This window comes from Pinus tabuliformis, chromosome 1_1 (genome assembly GCF_031772625.1).
Source record: "Pinus tabuliformis cultivar Carrire ecotype Pingquan chromosome 1_1, CPIR1, whole genome shotgun sequence".
Classification (NCBI taxonomy): domain Eukaryota; kingdom Viridiplantae; phylum Streptophyta; class Pinopsida; order Pinales; family Pinaceae; genus Pinus; species Pinus tabuliformis.
In genome coordinates, this window is record NC_142297.1 from 841439172 (window position 1) to 841449952 (window position 10781).

Consider the following 10781-nt stretch of genomic DNA (forward strand, 5'->3'; position numbering starts at 1 on the left):
AACAGGAACACAACAAATTACAGAGATAGCCATTAACATAGAGATGTAGTAGAAATAATACTTCATTTCATTAATGTGAAATACTGAAATATGCTTACAAACATAAATGGAAATAAACCAACTAGGGCGATGGTAGCTTATCTCTAAGAGGAGATGCGGTGGCTACATGCCTCTAAACTATGTTACAATGAGGCTCGAAGGCCTATTTATTGTTGAGAAATAATGGAAAACCCTAAACATAAAAAACCTAACCCTAGAAAATGAAATGCCAAACTGTGGGCCCTGTTTGGGTAAATTGGTACATCAACTTTTCGGGGTCATAACTTTGGCATACGATCTCCATTTGATGCGCACAATATCTCGTTAGAAAGATCTATCTAAGAACTACAACTTTGGGAAGAGACACATCAGCCCATTGACCTGTGTTGCTCCCAGTTTTCCCAAAAAACGTCGTTTAGGGCCTTAAAACGACTCCAAACGTTCAGGGCCCAAAAGACTGCTAAAAGTAGTAATTTGTGCTACAAGTAAACTGAAAAATGAAGGAGACAACTATGGGGGTCCAAGTGGGATAGGTGGGTGGCCACCAACATCCACCTGGATCATTCCTCCCCACTTAGGAAGCAATGGTCCCGATTGCATTGAGTTCCTCCATCTGCTGAACTTGTTCCTTGGTGAGTTGTTCTGCAATCTCTGATGTGTCTAGTAATGGTGGGAAGCATGGTAGAGGGCGGTACACATTGAACACTTAGTGCAGGTGAAGGAATGGAGGAATGTTGTGCTCCAAAAAATGATTTCCCACAGCCTTGGTAATGGTGTAAGGACCATGTCAGTGTGGTCAGAGCTTCTGATGGGCTCTTGAAAGGCGTTCTTTCTGCAGATGCAACCAGACATTGTTTCCCACCTGAAGCTTGTGTGGTACCCCTATGGGTGAGGAGAAGTTGTTCCTATGTTCTGTCATGACCGTATCCTTTTTCTGCTACTGCTGCGTGGAGGAACCATTCGCGGGGGTCATGGATGTGGCAATGATCTTCCCCTTACTTTGGGAGTGAACCAAACATAAAATAAATTTCCTAGTCTATGAGATGAGCTTGCTTCCCTTCTTAACAGAGATCAAAGAGGTGGTGGTAGGTGGGGCTACCTCCGGTATCCTATATAATGAATTACCCAAAGAAATAATAACAACGCAAGGCCTTGACTCATACACATCATATCGCCTCCACAAGTATGGTTGGCCTAATAATACATCACAAACATCCAGAGGTGTAACATCACACAATACCTTGTTTGTGAAGGGTTTGATGCTGTAGGGAAGGCGACACTGTTGGCGAACTCAAAGATCTCGTCCTTGGTGAAGCCACCCGATACTGTACGACTGCGGGTGTGGTGTAGTCGGTAGGCCCAACCGCTTCACTACCTCTATTGAAATGAGGTTCTTTTGGCTGCCACTATCGACAATGAATTGCAGCGGCAAACCCTTCACCCACATTTATGAGTGGAAAAGACACTCCCACTCCTCTAGATCTTTGGGCTCATTCCTCTCGACCTTGGCAGTGGCAACAGTGGCACTGGGCTCCGCATCAATGATCTGCTTCCCTTTGCCATTCCCCTTCTCGGGTTCTGACTCAAGGTCAAAACATGCATCTGATTCGGAAGCCTTCAACTTAGCCACCAACGACTACTTGGTCCGACACTCGTGTTATGAGTGGGGCTCTTATGGAACTCACACCACTTTCCTATGTCCTTCTTCGACTTTGTGCTGTTGTTCTTTTCTTGTGGCTTCGAGGGGTTGTCTTGGGTTGCCCCGTCTTGGCTTTGTCCTATGGTCTTCGGATTCACACATCCAAAGTCTCGCTTCTTCTGTTTAAGCTTCTGCTCGATTTTGACAGCGTATCGGTACGTCGTGCCGAGCAAGGAGATGTTCAAGAACTCCATCTCTTCCTGGATGTATCTGTGTAGGCAACCACAGTATTTGAGTACCAAATGTAGCTCAGAGTCCTTGATACCCAACTGTGTGCGAAGGGTGTGAAAAATGTTTGTGAACTCTGGCACATCTTGGTCCCTTCCCTGCCGCAGCATGGTCCACTTTATGTATTTGTCCTCATAGCTTTTGACAGGGTATTACTGCTCCTTCATGGCATCACGAAAGGAATTCCAAGTAGGTGCAGCTGAAAATACTGAGCCCATACTTTCATCCTTCTGCTTGCAGTAGGTTTCCCACCAGTCCTTGATGTGGGGGGCTGCTTTGAGAAGTGTGAAAATAATCTTTTCCCGATTGGAAAAATCATGAATAGAAAATTACCCATCTAACAGATTTAACCATTTATCTACGATATCTCCATCTATCTGACCCTCGAATATGGGGATTTCAAAATTAACTTGTACCTTAAACGGTGTGGCGTTTCCAGAGTAGATGTTGGAAGCTGATGCGTCGCCTCTGGGTAGCCGATGAAGGATCTGGGCAAATTTTTCCGTCATCACGTTCCTTTGTCACTCGAGGGCTTCTTCGAGCAAGATTTTGATAGGATCTCCTGCCCCCTCGTCTTTCTTTTCATCCGCCATGGGAGGCCGTCAGGATTTGCAAGGCTGGTCTTGCAAAGGTTCGACCAGTTCAAGCCCTGACTCTTTATATCTTGACCTCGTTGGGGACATGCAAAGAAAAACAGAGAAAAAGTAGACCGCTCTGATACCACTGAACTGGATTTTAAATAGGAACACAACAAATTACAGAGATAACCATAAACATAGAGATGCAATGGAAATAATACTTCATTTCATTAATGTGAAATACTGAAATATGCTTACAAACATAACTGGAAATAAACCAACTAGGGCGATGGTAGCTTATCTCTAAGAGGAGATGTGGTGGCTACATGCCTCTGAGCTGTGTTACAATGAGGCTCGAAGGCCTATTTATTGTTGAGAAACAATGTAAAACCCTAAACATCCAAAAACCTAACCTTAGAAGATGAAACACCAAACTGTGGGCCCCATTTCGGTAAAATGGTACATCAACTTCCCGGGGTCGTAACTTTGGCATACAATCTCCATTTGACGTGCACAATATTTCGTTAGAAATATCTATCCGAGAACTACAACTTTTGGAAGAGCAACATCAATTCATGGTACCTGGACTGATGTTGCTCCCATATTTCCCAAAAAACTTCGTTTAGGGCCTCAAAACGGCTCCAGAAGTTCACGACCCAAAAAACTACTAAAGGCAGTAAATTGTGCTACAATTACAGAATCTGAAAAATTGAAAGAGACAGTTGTGGGGGTCCAAATGGGATAGGTAGGTGGCCACCAACATCCACCTGAATCAGTGATTTGTTTGGACTTTTGTTGGTTCTATTACTAGGTAAATCTATGTACTATGTCTCATTTATAGACAACTTCTCGATGTATACATGAATTCATTTTCCCATAAACAAATATGAAGTTTTTGACAAGTTCAAAGAGTTTAAGGATCTTGTGTAAAATGAGAGAAAAAAATTAAGATGTTGATGACAAATAATGGTAGAGAATTTTGTGAAAATAAATTCAAAAAATTATGTAAAAAATAAAATTGTACAATACAACATATTCTACCTTAAATTATATATGCCCATATTCCCAACTTGAAAGCATATATAGATTCCACATGTTTAAGTTGTTTAGGTTCAAAAAGATGTACCCAAAATCATTGTAAAGCTAGCATTTAAGAATGTAAATAAGTTTCTTCTCTGTCTTTTGAGCATATAGACCTTTTACTATTAATTGTTTTTTAAATTATCCCATAATCTATAAGTGGAAAAAATTGACATTATGAGATCTAAAATTTATATCAATAATGATTAACTTACTAAAAAGCTAAAATGTTAATACTCGTCAAAATTAAAATTTTCCAGATGAAATATTGCCATTTGTATGATAGGCATGGAGAAAGTAAATATGCTGACTCGTCCACCACAACACTAATAAGGTAATGTCAATGACCTTAAATGGTGTGATATATTTAGGAGTTGGTGCTCAAGAGGCTTCCATGAATGTTTTCGTATTCGTATTGAAAAAATCAATATTTTTTTTTGTGTTGGGTATATAATTTTGTTTTGGATTTAAAGGCTGTGAAATTTCAAAGGATACGTGTGTTCAAAGGTTATAAATTTTTACAATATAATTAATTTTGATCCATTACTAACTTTTAATGGAGGAAAAAGAATAGAGAATTGGGAAATTTTATGATGAGAGTTTTCATAAAATAAAAAAGTATTCGGAGCATTAGAAACGGAAAGTCGTTATTTATTTATATAGTATTTTTTTAATGTATAAGAAAATTATAATATATATATATATATATATATATATATATATATAATAAATAAAATAAATAAATATTATATAATAAAATATTAAAACTAAAATATGATTAAAAAATATTTGTATTATTTTTTATATTTATTTCTTTATTAAAAAATGTAATAGTTATATATTAAAAAATTGTAATTTCTACTATTTTAAAATGTTTATGTCAAACTATCATTATATATAATAATAAATAAAAAACTTTATATTCCTTTTTTGGGGGTCTATTTGGGTAAGGATAATGTGTGAGATTTAAGTTTTTATTTTAATTTTTATATTTTTTAATGAAAAAATTAAAGTTAACTAAAACAGGTGTAAAGAGTTTAATTTTTTAATCAAAAAGTAATTAAAATTGATAAATTTTTAATTTATTAATTAAATTTGATTAGTAATTTGATAAACATCGCTAAGTGTTTATATTAAACCAACATTATATCAAAGAAACCTTAAACTAACTTTCTTGACTTATTTATGTAATGATAAAGTGTGAGATCGAGTTCTTTATTTCATTTTTCATGCTCTTTTGTTGAAGTAATAAAGATGACTAAAGGGGTTTTAAAAACACCCAAAAAGGTAACTAAAATTGATAAATTCTCAATTTACTAGTCAAATTTGACTAGTAAATTGTTAAACATCATTGCCATTATACATTCCATACTCACAAAACCATTCCTTGTAAGGAATCATATGAAAATATGCACTTAACTCAACTAGCTATGCCTCATGATCTACATGTGTACTTGAAGAATCCAAGTATATATATCCCTCATTCATTTGAGGTGGTTTTTTCTTCTACAGAAAGAACATCTTCAAATCCCTTCCCTTTCTCAATAATTCAAAATCTACAGTCTTTCTTGTAATTCCCTTATTTTCCATATCTCCAACATACCTTAATGAATTTTCCTAGAGATTTAGATCTTCCTCTAGATGTAGATCTCCCACTTGAGGACTTATTTTTGTTCTTATTCCGAGAGCTTCCTCTTATAGAGATGGCATATGTATTCTAACTTTACATTAGGGGAATTTTGAGGTCTAAAATGGGCCTTCTAAGAAAATGTATAACCAAAATAAACTTTATAAGAACCAATGGGATTCAAGATGATGATGTCAACCATGGGGATGATTCACCATTTTTGGAGTAAAAATGTAAAAAGATTAAAAAATAATAATAATAAAACTACTTTTTCAACTTATCTCCCTAAGGTTTTACTCAAATTTCGAGCATGAGTACTTGTTGGATGAAAAATTTAATTCCTCATTCAAAGAGTGCCCATGTTGCATACTTTCGGTGGACCCTACTACAAGAAAAATGAGAAATAGATGAAAAAACATGATTGCAATCACGTTTTTCATGTATTTCTCATTTTTTGTGTAGCAGGGTCCATCGCGAGTATGAAACATGGTAATCCTTGGACGAGGAATCAAATTCTGCATCGAATGAGTGTTTTTGCTTGAAATATGAGTAAACCCATAGGGAGATAAGTTGAAAATATGAGTTGAAAAAATAGCTTTTTCTTTTTTCCCTCTAAAATTTGATGATGTAACTAATCTTATTTTATAATTTCCTTAGGAGGCCCATTTTAGACCTCAAAACTCCCCTAAGACATGTTTTTTCATCTCATCTCCTCTGATAACAAGGATGATACCATTTCATTAAAACTTAAGGTAGTTGCATTACTACCTATGGAAACAATCAGACTATACTAGGAGTCTAGTAAAGAAAAAAATAAACTCGTACGCTTATCTTCATTTGAAATCTACCTAACTTACCATAGTATTGTAGGATTTCAGATGCTTTTTCACTAAATGTCCATCCTTCATCCTCAAGTTATAAATTTTTTTTCTGTAGGAACAATTTGTTCACTAGGGGCTTAGACTGATACAAGTCCCCTATCTTGTTCCACAAAGACTCTGATATAACTTCCCCTGAAACATTCAATATGACTAAATCTAAGGGGTACAATCATATTGTGATTTTAAACTTTTGATCCAACTTGGTCTAGTCTTCTGTTAACAACTCCGTTGGTGCATAACTCAAATAAATTATGATCCATTGATTTTTGTCCACCAAAAAATCTTCTAGTTTGAGCTTTCATACTCAAAACGCTACCCATTGAATTTCATGATATCTATTTTTGAAGTGCTCTCCATTTCCTTTCACCACAAGAATCACTTATGTAGATCTTGTATGCGATAGGCCGAAATCAAAACCCTTAACCACAAACACATCCCCTTGAAGCCAAAATTACAATTATACCAAATGTAGATTTTAACCTTCTAGAGCTAATTGTTGCAAACATATTCTTAATACAATTGAAAAGATGTAATAAAAACACACACACATTAACCTAGAGATTTTATCTTGGATATGCAAGTTTTATCCATGTACAATTAATCATTGTAAACAAATTCTTAATAAAACAGAAAAGATATAATGGAAAACACACTAATTTACACATATATTTTATCCTAGAAACCCAAAGCCGAGAAAGTCAAAAAGTTTTATTATTATTATATTTTATACAATATTACAATACAATATATATCCTATAGTATACATGAACCACATTATATTTTCACTTTACTAGCAGATAAGGTTTTGGTTAGCCTTAACATTATAATAAAGGTAAAATAAAATTTAAAACATCATATTAGCTAATAGAATTGTCAACTCCTATTAAACAACACCTATCCATATTAATTTTATATTTATCAATAACATAGCAGGATCAAATCTCTTGAGGTGCAAACATTTTTTAGAGTGCAAAACCTAAAGAAAGGTTTGCACTTCTAGATATTTCATTCCTATTGGCACTTGATATATATGGTTTTAATATGGATATATGCTCATTACACACACACACACGCACACATACCATGTGTCAACTCCAGACTTCACAATATAAGGAATTACGCATGTCCTTCATCTTAGCAATATAGTAATAAAATATTTTAACTAGAAGATTTTTATTTTTATTTTTGTTTGCTTTATACAGTACATGCGTACTTGACATTGAAATATTTTATTTATGAGACCCACATTGTCTACATTAAAATGTTATTGTGTGATTAGTATATAAATGCAAGCCCCCTCGTATTGGGAAGTAGAAAATATATATACATGGGATAGAATCTCTCTCTTTCTTATTAGTTTTTTTCAATGTTATATGTAAACTCCATATTAAGCATTGAAGGAATTACAAATCTCCCTTACTTCATGCATTGGAATTTTTTTGTTATATCTCTCACAAAGGAAAGTGAAAATATAAGGTTTTTTTCTATAAATTTTAATTACTTTATCTCTTGATATAAAATTGATGTAAAATTAAGGTGCAAATTGAAGTATTTTATTTATGGTGGACATTGAAACATTTTTTGTTATTACTCTTTTTTATTTTGTTAATGTAAGTATCATTTTATTATTTTTAAATGTAATGTTACATGACAATAACATCACTTCTCCCTCATAATGAGTTGTGCAGTGTCTCTTAGGCACAATGAGTGATTTCTCATTATAGTATAAAATTAGGATTTTTTATTGTGATGTAGAGACAATATCTAAGTGAAACACTTCCAAGCTTGTACGAGGTTATTAGTGTTAAGAATTAAAATGTGAGAGAAAATAAAAATTACAACATATCAACATCAACATTCTTTTTGCCCTAGAAGACCAAAATTGAGAAAGAATGGCATGAATAGATCTATTAATATCATTGAACAAATTTGACCAAGCTATCCAAGGGATATTTTACCACTCACCTCCATACCCATTATAATGAAGCATCCCAAGCCTATTTAAAGGTTTCATTACATAAAAATCCACAAGAACAAAAATATATGATACCAAAACCACCTATTGACCTAAAATGGATTTCACTAATTGACTATTTTACAGAGTCAAGTTAATCATAAGAGAAAGATTTAGTTGCATATTTTCTATAAGGGAAATTTTGGCTTTAATTCCTTCACATAAGCTACCAAGAACATGAGATAATAATTTATATGTGTATTCTTTCTTTATTGAAAAATATATACTTAGTTTACTTTGGTGTGTGAAAAGCATGTCTATTCTCCTATTTTCTATGAGGACCATTTTCTATGAGGAAAATCTTGGGCTTAAATCCCTCACCAGAGAGCATAGGAACATGAGGAAACCTTGATACTTTATATTTTTCACATATATAGGATTATCTTAATATATGAGAGTGAATTATAGGCAAGAGTGGATTGTTTCTATTTTTTACTTGAGAGTGGAGTTATTACTTTTGTTTCATGTTTTTAGAGGGAGAAGCTACCAAATTCATATTGTGTAGTTTAGGTGAGTGTTGATAATCCCCATGGTTTTATTTATCATGCATACTAAGGGTCTTAAAATTAAGTGCGTGGTTAATCCAAAACTTAAGCTTGGTGGTGTGCCTCCAAGCCCACCAATGTCATTGTCATAGCCACCCAAGTTTCCTGATATTTTACATTTAGTGGCCTAGTGTTGAAGATAATCAATGGGAGGTTGGCCATGCTTGGATTTTTGTTGAATGTAGGAGTAGAGACAATGATCGAAAATGACCTATTCTCTTAATTTAATAATGGTGGGGCTCTATGGTTTTTGTTATCAAATTTTTTGTTCACTACAATGTCATTGATTTTGGTGTTGAAGGGAATGATAAGGAGAGAAAATATTAGGTCATCATGTCCTTCAATGTTAAATCATGTAATTATTGTGTCACCATGGTGGGCCTCATGACATTGGCTATCATTGAGTTCCCTAACGGTGACCTTCTTATTTAAGAAACATATCATTGATTCTCCTCATTTCACTTCTAATGTTTCTATAACTTTCAGTGTGAACCAAATTTTATTGTTTTTTTCAATTATGATATATTTAAAAAATGATGATGAATCTCCAAAATCATAGGTGAAATAGGTCATGGTGACGTGAAATTATATCTCTAGATCTAGACAAGCAATTTTTGTGTTCAGCTTGAGATGGATGGTTGTTCAAATGGTATGAGATAATGGAAAATTGGATAAAATATAGTTCATTAGGGTTATGGATATGCATATGGGGATTATTTTCTAATAATTCAAGGGATATCCATGATCTATAATAGTTTTACAAGAGTTATGAAATATTTCAAGTGCTAAGGATGTCCAATGGTGCTAGGAAGCTTAAGTCACAACTATACCAATAAGAAGAATATGTAACAACCTAATGGAGTTCTCATAGCCCATAATATTTAAAAATGGTTAAAGATGCTAATGAAGATTGCATTAGACAAAAACTAACAAAAGTACTCATTAAGGGAGGGTGTTGGAATTGTTAACACCTACTTGTCTCATATATTAATGATTCATTTATCATCATTGTTTAAGATTATGATTTCAGATTTTGATGTAGAGAAAAACTCTACCTGAGTTGTTTCTAAGTCTATAGGAGATTGTTAGATCTGATTGGGCATGAGAGATTCTCTCCAACTAGTTTCTTCCTAGTTTATTGTGTGGTTGAAATATTCTCTCAAACAATTGCCAGTATTGTTAAGATAACTTTCTTATCTTAAAGCAAAGTTTGATGTATTTATATGTGTACGATTTATTTATTAAATAATATCTACTCAATTCAGTTTGATGTGTGAAAAATGTGTCTTTTATCCCATTTTATATCATTGATAACATTACCTTTACCACAAAACAACTATCCCAATAAAACATAACACTTTCATTCAAATTTAAAAATACCCAATACCTTCTCCACACAACAACACTCCACCACTAGTAGGCATGAATAGCCCAACTACTAGCAACATTCTAGAAACTACAAAAGTAAATATAAGAAAAATCCCTCGTAACATTGATTAGAGGGCCAACATGGCGATGGTGAATGTAATAGAGAGCAAAATATATATATATCTATATATATATATATATATATATATATATATATATATATATATATATATATATATATATATATATATATATATATATATATATATATATATATATATATATATATATATATACATGTATATATATATATATATATACATGTATATATATATATATATACATGTATATATATATATATATATACAATTAAAAGGGTGACAAGTATAACAACAATAATCATGCACAAAATCGTTTTCTAATAATTTTAATTAGTTGAAAGGTGAATGCAAGATATAGGCCAGCCTTTTCTTTTTCAAAACCAACTAGAACATCATATGGTCAAAGAATATATCACAACAAAAGAGAAAGAACAATCCAACATTATTTCCACACAATAACAGTACCACTACTAGCAACAATTCTCGATGTAACAAGAGAACATGAAAGTAAAATCCTATACAACTTCCCACAAAGGGACAACACTGAGACAAAAGGAGAAAATAAGACGGGGAAAATCAAACACATTTTCCAATTTATGAAATAAGACTGCAAAGTAATAT